The sequence below is a fragment of the Vanacampus margaritifer genome, chromosome 3 (genome assembly GCF_051991255.1).
Source record: "Vanacampus margaritifer isolate UIUO_Vmar chromosome 3, RoL_Vmar_1.0, whole genome shotgun sequence".
NCBI classification, from domain to species: domain Eukaryota; kingdom Metazoa; phylum Chordata; class Actinopteri; order Syngnathiformes; family Syngnathidae; genus Vanacampus; species Vanacampus margaritifer.
The window spans coordinates 29,207,192-29,221,112 of NC_135434.1; the positions used below are offsets into that span (position 1 = coordinate 29,207,192).

The 13,921-nt window shown below is 40.4% G+C and overlaps 1 protein-coding gene across 1 annotated transcript in view; it reads left to right on the forward strand.

Annotated features, from left to right (window-relative positions):
* LOC144048775 (amyloid-beta A4 precursor protein-binding family A member 1-like) overlaps positions 1 to 13,921 on the forward strand; it is a 79,345-nt gene that overhangs the window by 40,804 nt on the left and 24,620 nt on the right. The window lies entirely within an intron of this gene.

A 13,921-nucleotide genomic window follows, 5' to 3' on the forward strand; every position in this document is an offset into this window, starting at 1 on the left:
GTAGAACGACGTGTCCCCCTCCTCTGTGCAGCGAACTGCACAAGATGTCCTCTTCGTCACCCCGTGGGGTCCAGTCCACCTGGATGCAGAACATTTTCATTTAGTCACTTTTAAACATACGTATTCACAATTATTTATTTTTGAAGGAGCATCTAGCTGTTTTTTGTTAGTTGGGAGTTAGTAAATGTTAGTTGTTTAAGTTCTGTAGGTCCTGGAACGTGCTGTTGGATCCGGAAAAAGTTCTGTTTGTTGTGACATTCAAACAGAGTCCAGCCTTTGGCTGAGTTAAACGACATTCGCACATTCATTAATGCAACAGAGAGCTTGTAGCCAATTAAAATTTGATGAGGCCAATGCTTTAGCCAATTTTCTTTAATATTTCTATTTTTTCTTTAATATGTCCTTGGGATTAGGGATAATACACTGAACCAAATGTGTTTTAATCCCAATGCCTTTTCTACACCTTGTAAATGTTTGTTTTTTAAATGGGTTCCATTGTCTGATCAAAATTTTCCTAGGTATATAATGATTAATCAAATGTTTTACATGATATTTACTGTTTTAGATTTGCATGAATGTACCTCCAGCCATCTTGAAAAGGACATTATTACCAGCAAATATCTGTGTTCCTGACGGTGGTTTTATCATGTCAGTGAAAAACATAAAAAAAAAAAACATCTGACCCCAGAGCTGTCACGTCCGGCCGGACCGTTAGCACCCTGGGGAGAGGTTTATATATATGCATACTATTATACATTTTGCAAACACTGCAGTCCTGCAGTTCATTTTAAACAATTTGTCTCATGAAAGGATGCCACCAGGTGTGTAAATGTCTCAATGTTTCTTCCACACCTAAATGGCATATTCCATGGGCTCCAGAAATTAGATTTTTCAATTGTTTCTGAGATGGAACATATTTACCTTCTTTTCGCCATATGCTTAATCTTGTTGTCTCCTTTTAAACTTACTTTGTTTTTCTGTCACAGCTTGATCACAGCTTGATCCTGTGGACTTTATCGCATTCAGACTGTGGATTATCACATTCAGACTCACTTGTAGTTAGTTGGAGTGTAGGTCGATATCCCGCAACCTTTTTTTGCTGTTTGATCTGCTAATTCGTTAACATTCATTTAATTCAACATGATCTGTCATGTGTGCACACCCTCCAGTGGACTTCCCTCTGTCTGATAAAGATCAGCTCTGATCTTTACAGACACGCAAAGATAGAATCACCAAAGTTGTAGCAGTGAACAGATGCAGCTTCAAAGAGGGGAAAAACAGAGACCTTGTGGCCTATAGATAAGGAGCATCAGATTGGGGCTATTTAGCAAACACCAGGAACCACAGGAGGGCAGTTCCGGCTGAGCCAGCTACAGAAAGTCATAAAAGACAAAAGCCTTTGAGGCAGGCGATTGTGATGTAAAAGAGATCCTTAGCCAGGTCAATGCAATTGAAATGAGTGTGAGCCGATGCAACTTGAGACAATGCAGAGTGAGGGCTTTGGGTCAGGAAAAAATATAGGAGTTAAAACGGCCACATTAATCTATTTCAGGTCATAAATTACACGAAACTTTCAAATATCTGCCTTCTCAACGGGTAAAATAGGCGTGTTATAATCAGAGCCGAAAATATCACAACACTCCTGCTTTGAGCAAACCGTCAATTGTTCCTGAAATGCTAATCAACCCCACCTCTTCTACAAAGTAGTGGGGAACACATATTTGTCCTGATGTCATTTGAAACACAACAGGTGAGACATTACAAAGACCAACATCAGTGGGATTCATGGATCACAGTGATGTGGGGAAAAATCAGAAATTAACCAGCAAAATCGCTGTTGTTTGTTTCACTTCCATGGTGCCAATCCAGAATCCAAAAAGAAATTGGGTAAAAAATTAGTAGACTAAACCCAATGAGCATCAAGTGAGGGAAATAGAGTAATTAAGATTGAAATACATTTTACCAATTATCCTATTTCAAATTCCCATATGTTGTTTTCAATTTCCTGAAATGCCTTGCTGTAGATCTCATCTCCTTATCTGACATAGTACAGAGTGCAATGCATGCAATCAGTTACCACATCATAAGATCTGAGGTGACGAATCCCAGGTGACCAGAGAGCTTTGAGTCAACAACTGGAGTCAATATCCATTCCTGCCCAGTAGATGTCAGCAGTAGCTTGTCACAAGGCAATGTTCAAAGTGGGCACTGGGGGCAGAGCAGAACAGCAGTAGGTGTTATCATCCGGAAATTCCAGGATAAGTTCATCAGGGTTGCATTAGATGAGAGGAGATATCTGCCCAAAAGATTGACTGGACAGTTATGTGCAACCAAAATAATGCAAAACACAAAATAATGCAAAAGAGTCTGTGAACAGTCACTGAGCATGTGGATTCAGGGCACCATCATTGTGGAAACTGTGCACCAGATAGAGGCAGATACTGTTGGTTTGGCACAGGGGAATGTCCTTGCTGCGGCGTGAAGTTCGTTGACCTCTGCCTCTCCACCCAGACGCAGGAGGTCGCTGTCTGTATCGTGGGCCCAATGACCAGGCCGTTCAGCACATGTTGGGCGACACCTTGATTTATAAATGTACCTGCTTGATACATTATGCACTCAGAATCGACAGAGGGAGATGAGATCACAGCAAGAGTGTTTACTTCCTGTTTTTTCAAAATTTTCAACTACATCATAGCAAGTAGTGTTTCTGTACTTTCGTATTTGTCTACCTTAGACTCTTTTTCATTAGCATGTCACCTCAAATTATGTTTAAGAAGTGACAACCACCGGTCAACGTCCGCATGGGAAGTTCCCTCAAGTCTCAGGAATGCTCTGGCTGAGCGGACACCAGATCTGGAATGACAAACTCAGAGAGGAAAAACAAAGGTTAAATAATGTTCTCGCCTAAGAGCCTAATTATCAGGGAGGAAAGAGGAAAAAAATAATCAACAATAAAAAATTATTATTATTTTTTAACATTTTTTTTCTCATTCAACTATAAAAGCGGACATAATTTTGTAAAAGAATACGGATATCACCTGCTTTTAACATCTGTTCATTAACAGCTTTCTGCACTGCTTGAAGCCAATTGGCACCACCAGATTGCATAAGAGAAGTCCTGCATACCCCCACACTCCTTTCAATATCTATCAGCGGGGTGCCTGACATGATATTGAAAACCTGTTTTTCAACATTCTTATCTCTCACCCTCACCCCCATTTGGAGACAATGGGAAAAATTCCATACCCCTTCGCAACATGGAAAACCTGTTTTTCCACTTTCCTATTCGAAAAGCAAGCGCCATTATCACACCATTCTTATCTCTCACACCCACCCTCATTTGGAGACAATGAAGAAATTCTCCTTCACAACAAGCTCTCCATTCCTTTTATTATTTTTCTTTTTTAACAGACAACACTAGAACACAAGCCATTTCCATTTCTCTCATAAACCATCACCAAACACACAGTTGTAGACATTGAGGAAAAAATTAAATAAAAAATATCCATACTCGCAACACTACTCATCCAATTATTCAACAATTCTTTCTCATCCAATTATTCAACAATCCGTTCTCTACATCCCTATCTTTTGCAGGCACATACGAGCTCACACACTCATACGTATCACAATTACCATGCATACTGCCCCCCCCCCCCTCCGTTCTCTCTTCACACCTAGAAGTCTGACCATGATTAGGAAGAACACGTAGGTCAAACCATACAATATTGCAGTCAAATTCATCCTCCATTTCTATATAATTTATTCACTCCCTCATTTATTATTATATTCAATTCGTATTAACTATTATTATTAATTCAGTGACGTCTCACTTGTGGTACCACAGTTCAATAGGTTATATTTATTCAACAACGTTGCTCATCACCCCGCCAATAAATAAAATAATAACAACAGACAAACATGAAACGTCTCCGAAATACAAGGTCTCACTATTCCTAGAGATTCCAAAACGGAATCGTCATGTGTTTTCGTCGAATAAATACATCCGGACCTCCCAATTCCTTCACAGTGGTGAAACTCTAACGTCTTATCCCAAAATTAAATACCACAGAAATGCAAGGTCTTACGTTTTCTTCAGATTCCGTCACGGAATGAAAATGCCATGTGTTTTCCGTAATTTAACAAGACCACTGCTTCAACCTGTACACACAAATCTCTTATTTCTCTTCACTCAGCTGCGCACAATTCATCGTAACGTTATTTCCGTATACTTAAACCTAGCTTCCTGCGATACACAATCGCCGTGCACAGTTCAATGTCTTAGTAAAATCCAAAACCAAGGTCTTCAGATTCCGTAACGGAATGAAACAAACTCGTATTTTAAACATTTCTAATACCTGTTCACTCAGATCAATTGTACAATTTAGTCAACATTTAGAAGACGAAAACTGTCGCAGAGTTCTCGACAGACAGCAATTCATTACTACAAGGATTAAAGCCCTCTTACCGTATAATTAATTTGGCGCCAGAAGTCCTGTCTGTCGACAAAACTCTGTAACCGGCAACGTCGAACCTCGAATGTCGGGGTCACCATCTGTTGGAAAACCTTCCTTGTTTTCCGCGTGTTCATGATGTTGATTATCAGAATCAGACAATGAGATCGTGAATCAGGTTTTCCTTCGAAGGATTTATTTTCAAAAGATTTTGAGACAGACAGAGAGCGGCCAAACGCCGCCTTTGTTCTTCCCCATCTGTGTCCCCTCCTCCAACGTGCAAACGCCATATACTCCAAAGCATTCCAACAAGTCCCTCCCCTTCTTCTTCTTCCTTTGCTGTCCCTCCCTCTGCTGCCCCCAAGCAGTCACAAGATAGAAAACAGAACATCAGATAATCATTGATGTGTAAACAGAGCCAGACTTCCTGGCTGATGTATACATATACATATACTGTATATGTGGTTATAAAACCTAAAATATGAATACTCATCATGTTTAGGCTATATTATAAATATAATAATAACACATAACTATATCTAAAAGTAGATTTAAACAAAAAATCTCGCTTGGGTTACCAGTTACTGGTGTATTTTAATGTTTAATTCCCCACTAACTTCCTTCACTTTCACATCCCTACCCGTTTTTTCACTGTTATATTTACTTACACATTTCCTCATATTTTACACAAATTATATAAATCACCTAACTACTTTGATTCTATCCTATAACATGCCAGTATTGACAAATGGCCTATGCAGATACAGTATATACACAGGACTGAGCCTATATTGTTTGTATGCATAAATTAGTTTTGGTTTCCTGGAATGTTTGTGGCGCTCGCTCACAGGCAAAAAGAATAAAAACTTTAGACCATCTCTTAAAATTAAAAGCAGATATTTGCCTTCTGCAAGAAACCCACCTTCAAAAACCTGAAGAAAAATGACTTATTGATAAGAATTTTAGCCAAGCATACTCTGCCCCTTATAACAGCAGACAAAGAGGAGTCTGTATACTCATACATAAGAATTTACTCTTTACTCTAAATAATACAATAACAGACCCAGAGGGCCGATACATTATTATTCAGGTAACTATATTTAATAAAATATATACATTTGGCAATTTATATGCCCCTAATAATGATGATCCGGCCTTTTTCCATGAATTTTTCTCTCAGCTGTTTGATTTAGCAGCGAACTCTACTATTATTATTGGAGGAGACTTTAACACAGTCTTAAATCCATTAATAGACCGTTCTAATAACACAACATGTATAAGGCGATTACAATCTACTATAGTAATAGGGGAATATATGGATGATTTTGGCCTCGTCGACAGCTGGAGACTTAAAAACCCAAATAAGAAGGAATTTACTTTCTTTTCCGCTGTGCACAGGTCCTTTTCAAGAATTGATTATTTTCTTACAAATAACTCTATTGCTGATAAAACTGTTACAAAAATACATCCTATTATTATTAGTGACCATGCACCAGTCTCCCTTTCCCTACAAGTTGATTATACCTTTAAACCACCACCAACATGGCGTTTTAACATCTCACTGCTAAACGATGCAGAGTTTGATAAAATTATAAGGAAAGAGTGGGCAGATTTTTTGGAAATAAATGACTCTCCAGGCCTATCGCCATCTCTTCTCTGGGAAGCTGGGAAAGCAGTAATTAGAGGTAAAATTATATCATATTCATCTTATAAAAAGAAACAGGATCAAAAATTAGAAAATGACTTGGAAGATAAAATTAAACAACTGACGGATGAGGACGTAATAAACCCAAATGACCAAATATGGACTGACTTACAAAATACAAAAATACAGTTAGACGATATGCTAACTAAAAAGACAGAGTTTATAATACAACAATTGAGATACAACAACTTTGAATATAATAACAAATCAGGTAAATTTCTAGCAAACCAACTTCAACGCAATCGGGAAAAATCTCTTATAACGGCTATCAAAGGGACAAATGGTGAATGTACACAGTCACCAGAAGAAATTAATCAAATTTTTTATAACTATTATCGCAACCTATACTCAGAAACTAACAAACCTAACCCTGAGCATATTGAGGCATTCCTCAGTAGCTTAAATATGCCTCAGTTAACTACTGAATATAAAGATATGTTAGAGGCGCCACTTACTATAAACGAGTTGTACAGTGCTCTAGATAGTATGCCTAATGGCAAGGCACCTGGCCCAGATGGTTATCCGGCTATATTTTTTAAGCACTACTGGTTAATGCTTGCTCCGCTATTCTTAAGAGTAGTAACAGAAATTAAAACTAATGGTTACATACGTCCACACATGAATACAGCAGCAATTAAACTTTTATTAAAGCCAGAAAAAGACCCCACCCTTCCATCAAGTTACCGTCCGATTTCACTAAGTAACACTGATATTAAAATTATTACTAAGGCTTTCACATCTAGACTAGAAACAGTAATCTCGACAATTATTCATAGCGACCAAACAGGCTTTATTAAAGATCGTCACTCTACTAATAATATTAGGAGGCTCTTTAACCTTATTAGCATGTCACAGCGGCATGATAGGAAGGCAGTTATTATATCGTTGGATGCAAAAAAAGCTTTCGACAAAGTTAACTGGTCCTTCCTCTTTGCTGTTTTAAATAAATTTGGCTTTGGGAAATCATTTATCCACTGGGTGTCAGTATTATATGATTCTCCCAAAGCTACAGTTACTACTAATGGGATTATATCTAAGAGCTTTATTTTACAGAGAGGCACAAGACAGGGATGCCCACTATCCCCTTTATTATTTGCAATATTTATTGAGCCACTTGCAATAGTCATACGCCAGGAAAGAAGGATTCAAGGAATTCACTCTGGGGTAACAGAACATAAAATTAATCTATATGCCGATGATATTTTACTTTATTTAGAAAACCCGGCGATTTCGTTAGGGGAAGTATTTAACTTAATAACTAAATTCTCACAGTTATCAGATTATTCTATTAACTGGACAAAATCAACACTTCTACCTATTACAGAAAATTCATGGAACCCTGCAAGCCAGGACCCACACTACTCATTTCCTATAGGTAATTTAAAATACTTAGGCATAAAAAGCTCACCTAAATTAACTGATTTAATTCATTTAAACTTTTCTCCACTTCTGGATAACATTCATAGTGACTTGGAACGCTGGAATAATCTTCCTATTTCTTTAATAGGACGAATAGCCACCATTAAAACGAAAGTTTTACCTAAAATAAATTATTTTTTTCTCAATGATTCCATTTAAACCTACGACTAACTGGTTCCAGTTGTTGGACTCAGCCGTTACAAAATTTTACTAGAATAAAAAAAAAGCAAAGATTAGTCTATCTACTCTTCAGAAAAGTAAATCCAAAGGTGGTCTAAAGGCACCAAATTTTATGTACTACTATATAGCCAACCAGCTACAATATATCGTTCTATGGGCACAACCCAACAGAGATACTAACTGTTGGCTGGAACTAGAACAGAAGGATTGTAATAACCTCAGACTTCTAGATTTACTCTTTATTACAACATCAATTAAGTGACATAATTGTTTTAAAAACCCAATGATTTCCGCCACCCTGACTGCTTGGTGGAAGGCATTAGAAATTACAAAAGCCCAAGTGGAGCCCTGTGGGCTTTCTCTCCTATGGCATAACCCCGACTTTCGAATTAACAACCAATCGTTTTATTTAGGTGTGTGGGAGCAGAAAGGAATTACATATCTCCACCATCTCTTCTCAGATAATATGTTTATATCATATACATCCTTGCTCCAAAAATACAAAATAACAAACGGAAATTTTTTACATTATCTGCAAGTTAAAAATATGATAAAGAAACAAAATTCCAACACTTCAGGGTACGCTCCAACTGCCTGTTTTAGCTAAAGATATTACCAAGCTTTCTCCGACAACAACAAAAAAAAATTCAAAAATATATAAGTTACTTTCATATACGGATAAAATGTCTTTACCCATCTTAAAATGGGAGACAGACTTGTCTATAGCTCCGGAATCTGACTTTTGGATTCAAGTTTGTGAAAATGCATTTAAAATGACAAAACACACAAATTTACAACTTATCCAATATAAAATTATCCATAGAACATACATTACTCAATATATGATGAAGAAAATGGGACTCTCCGACTCCGACATTTGTCTCCAGTGTTTACAAAACACTACAGACACTTATTTTCATGCTTTATGGTTATGTACTCTCGGTTATGTATTTCTGGACTAAAGTCTTAGAAAAACTTTCCGCTATTTTGGACTGTAGGATACCTTTATCTCCAAACTTGTGTTTGCTAGGTGACCTAACAACAACTGACTTACCACATAAACAATTTCAATCTACACTTGTAGCCCTTATTATCGCAAAAAAAACAATTCTTGTTAACTGGAAAAATAAACAAACTCTCAATATCGACCAATGGTCTAACCTCCTCATAAATCACATTTTAATGGAAAAAATATCGGCCTCAAATAAAAAACAAATATCAAAATTCATAGAAATATGGTCTACGTATATAGAATATTTTAACCTAATTCTGGTTATTTAACGGTTGGGGGGGGGGGGGCAGCTGGTTGCCCCTCTTAACTCACTGCACTAGTTTTGCACAATATATTTTAGACATAGAGGGCACATAACACACTTTGGGGGGGAGTGGGGTAGGGTGGAGACACCGTCTCCGCCCTGCAGCTCCCCTCCAATTTTAATGCACCACACAACTGGGGGGGGGGGCGGGGGGTCATCGGTTGGGGCAGGCCGCAGTATGGAGCAGTGCTGCGGTCCCCTGTCCGTGTGCACCCCCCCATTAATTTCTTTTAATGCACCACATACGCTCATTGACATGCCTGGGAGGCGGGTGGATCGGAGCATGGGGATATCATTTCCCTCTGCTCCGGTTCACCTGCTCCGGTTCACCAATTTTAATGCACCACACACACACACTTATGTATATACACTGGGTGAGGGTCACACTCACGGTTTAGGGGTAGAGTTTGCCAGTCGGCGAGCTGGCGAACTCAGTAACAGGGTTAGTTTTTCACTTAGATCGTTGGGGTGACGACCGGGGCCTCTCCCCGCTGGGCCTGGGGTTTGGGGCTGCCGCCCGTCCTCCGGTGCCCCCATCTCCCCTTCTGCCCCTGGTGTTCCGTCCCTCCGCGTGGTGGGGGGTGGGGTGGCCCCTCTTCGGCGCCGATGCCTGGGTGTGGTGTGTCCTCGGGGTCTGGGGGTCGGGGGCTGGGGGGCTGTCGGTCGGTGGGGGTGGGGGCGGGGGCGGCTTGGTTGGGGGGTGGTGGTGGTGGGGGTGCTGGTGTGGGGGGGTGTCTGGGGATTTGGGGACCTGGGGGCGGTTGGGGCTGGGTTGGGGTGGATGGTGGGGGTGGCTGGGGGGTGTGGGGGGAGTGGGGGTTGTGGGCCGGTAGGGTGCCTGGTGGGCCTGCAGTGCCCCGTCCTGCTGCGTTGGGGGCGCGGGCCGCGTTGGGGTGGGGGGCGCTCCTGCTACTGGGTTTGCTCTCCGGCCGGTGGCCCCTGCGGGGCCCGGGGGTCGTCCTTTGGCGCTGCCGCGGCCTGGGGGGCCCTGAGGTGTTGCGCTTGCTCTGTCCTGGCGGGGGTCGACGGCTCCCCTCTTTGGTGGAAATTTTCATGCATGCCAGATCCACCACACCAGCATCTTTCGAAACTCAGACATAATCTGTTTCTCCCTCAGGTCATTGAATCGGTGGAGGCTGGTGTCTGTGGATCTCACTCTGCTTCATCTGTCCTTTCTACCTTTCCTCAGTTTCTCCTTTGGGCCCTTGAGGTCTCCCTGATTTGTTGGAATTTAGATGTTTCTGGGGTTGGTGAAGGACTCTGGTTAGTGGCCCGGTGGGTGGTGTCTGGTCGGTGCTGGGCTTCGCTTTTCTTTCTTTTCTTTGGTCCCTCTTCGTGTCTCCTGGCGGCCCCACGACTCTGGCTGGATTTTGAAGTGTTCGGTTTAGGTGAACGGTATGGGATTTTTTTTTTTTACACGCACGCACACACGCACGTACACACGCACGCACACACACACACGCACAAACACACATCCACATACAAAAAAAAAAAGGGAGAACAATGATGATGACATGTCAAATGATCAATACTGAGCTCTCCCAAAAAATAAAAAAAATATATAATAATAATAATAAAGGGCAGCACGGTGGCTGACTGGTTAGCACGTCCGCCTCCCAGTGCAGAGGACGTGAGATCGAGTCCGGGCTTCGGCCTTCCTGGGTGGAGTTTGCATGTTCTCCCCGTGCTTGCGTGGGTTTCACCGGGTACTCCGGTTTCCTCCCACATTCCAAAGACATGCATGGCAGGTTAATTGAACACTCCAAATTGTCCATAGGTGTGATTGTGAGTATGGTTGTTCGTCTCTGTGTGCCCTGCGATTGGCTGGCAACCAGTTCAGGGTGTACCCCGCCTACTGCCCGAAGCCAGCTGGGATAGGCTCCAGCACCCCCGCGACCCTAGTGAGGAAAAGCGGTCAAGAAAATGGATGGATGGATGGATGGATAATAATAAATACACTAGCAGAGAATGTCGCTATGACCAAACACCGGTATGTTTTCTTGATTGGTGTTGCGGTGCTTGCTTGTGGAGTCGCGATGTTAATGGTTGTTGGTGGCAGGGTCATAAGCAAACGAGGCGGTCGCCTATGGTGCCATCTAGTGGAGGGGGTGCCAAATTGCAGAAAAAAAAGCTAAAAAATATTTTCCCCCCTCAGGTTTTCTCAAATAAAATATGTAAATGACCCTATTATTTTTGCATTTTTGTATTGGAGAATTTCGTTGTTTTATTGTGCTATTATAATATAGTTGATACTTTTATTTTGAAGAAAACAGGAAAAGGTCTCATAAATTGGTAGGAACTTACTTACGTACTTAGTAGCGCCAAGACGGCGCTACTAATTACGCCAAGTGCAGAGAAGACGTGTGCGCGCCACAGGAAATGAGAGAAAACTGAAGTTTACTACTAATTCAGTGAATTATTCTTTAGCACCTGGCTGAGAAGGGAACAATGTCCGAATTGGAGTGTTTCATTGTTTAACTAATGTTGCTATATTTCATGTTCATTGTGTAATTTATTGCATAGTAAAACTTTTCCGTTTTTGTCTACTGGAGTGTGCTAACGCTCCTTGGTAATATTTAGCAATGCTATTGCTTAAGATTCTGTTTTATTGACTAAGAATCTGTATTTTTGTATGGTTTATTTTTGTTTTAAGGTATTTATGAAGACAACAGGCAAGGTTAAAATGTTTATTTACAATATAAACTGTACTCAAGAGATCGTCAAGGCTATAAAAGGTAATAATTTAAGGCAATTCATTTATAGTACAGTATATGGTAGGGTGACCAAATGTGTGCTCTTTTGGGAGCACAGAACATTTTCTTACGTCCTGTTGGGGCGTCCGGGGGGTTTATAAATTCATGAAAATGTCCGGTTGGCATTGCGTGACTAATAGGAGATGAAGTACACTGTGTAACTGCGCAGGACTGGTACCACAATTTCTAGGCCGGGACAAGTGCCCTCTTTTTTGGGGAAATGGGAATATGGTCACCCTAGTATATGGCTAAAATACGGTAAAAGGATACACAAAACATACCGTTTGAGTTATTAATGGCAATTTTTGTTTATTGGTATTGTAGCTCTTACAGTGTGTAGCGATTATTTGGGTTGCCGTAATGGCTTATGAGAAATGTAGACGGTACTGAGGGGAGTTGTAATTTCCTCAGCAACCTCTGGGGCACCACGTTGACTTTGCTTGTTTGTAGGATAAAAATCCTATTATCAAGTATTCACAATCTGAAGTTGCACAAACATCTTACCTTACGAGCTAAAAATGCACAAATTTCCCCTCGCTGTTCAACATTCAACAAGGAAACTGTGAGTACTTCTGCGAGAACAGAATTAATTGCAACGTCCATTTGTCTATTAGTTTTGTTTATTTGCCTTGGCGTAGGCGCTGGCTTCCTGGTTTTGTCACAGCTGAGCTGCATATCACGCCCCCAAACACAATACCGCTCTGTGATTGGTCCGGTTGATCCGTGGAAATCAGCGGGCTCGATACAAAATGTATTCTCGGGAATTTGTGAACTCACAAATATCGCGAGAATTCATCTTGCAGAGCAAGGTTACTATTCTGTACAATTTGTAGTAATTTAAGATCTTTTGCAGTAAAACTTGACCAAATAACAGGGCAATAATCCAAATGTGACAGAAAAAGTCAAACATCATTATCAAACAACAGCATGTACAATTGTAGATGGAACAAAATCAGAGCATTTTCTTGAAATTGCAATGCCTGTACCCATCTTTGAAGCATTATGATCAATCTGATCAGAAACAAGACAGCAACTCATCTATTTTCACACCCATTTGACCCTAGACACCTGCTCCACTTTGAACCCATCAGCATGCAAATGAAATGCAGTGGCATTAGCAAAAGCGTACGAGCTGCCAAATACTTTTTTTTTTTTTTTTTACAGAAGCACGAGCTGCCAAATACTATAGATTTGTCAATATTTAATACCAGCCAGTTCGTTTGCGTCCATTTGATAATGTTATTCAACTCAGCCTGAAGTTTCACTTTCAATACAGTTGAGAATGGTGATGTACAGAATAAAGTTGAGTCGCAACCCTATGACCCGCCCATGGCAACGGTTATGCTAATCCATGAACTAATCAATAACACACACGCACGCACATTTGAACTGTGCACCCTTAGAAATTTGCATTATCACTTTTAGAAGCAGAATTTTATCACCAAGCCGCCAAACAAAAATTGTCATTTAGTGTACTTCCCAAAAAAAATTCCACAATCTTTCCCCTTAACTCTTTGACTGCCAGACGTTTTCAGAAAAGGGATCCGTCAGTGCCAGCCGATTTAAGCATTTTGACTGATCTTTCAAGGTCCACAGAAAATTTTGTGTTTGGACTATGGAAACACACATACTACCAAATGAAAGATTGGACTCTCATCTTTCATCAGAAAAAAAAATTGTTTCTACCTTATTCCGTTTTTCAGTAATCAACAATAGAAAATGGTTAGTTTCACCCAAATGCTCTGTTTTGAAAGAAAACGGAGAAATCAAGCTTTTTGTGAAACGATATTATTTCATGCACTCACATGAATGATGCCACAAACACCTAAACAGTGCTTTACTTCTGCAAAACACTACCACCAACAATGAAAAAGTGTTTTTTGATAGCAAAATACATTTATTTACATTCAACAGTGTAACAATTTGACAAAACAATTTCGCAAACTATTTACAAATGTGTGCAACCGTGGTACTATTTACAATTGTGTGGATGTTTCAAATACAGTTTTTCTTTTTGTAACACTCCCCTGCGTGCAAGTGGACATAGCAGGATTTGCACAACAGATGAGTTTCACTGGGATGGCTCCTTCGCGT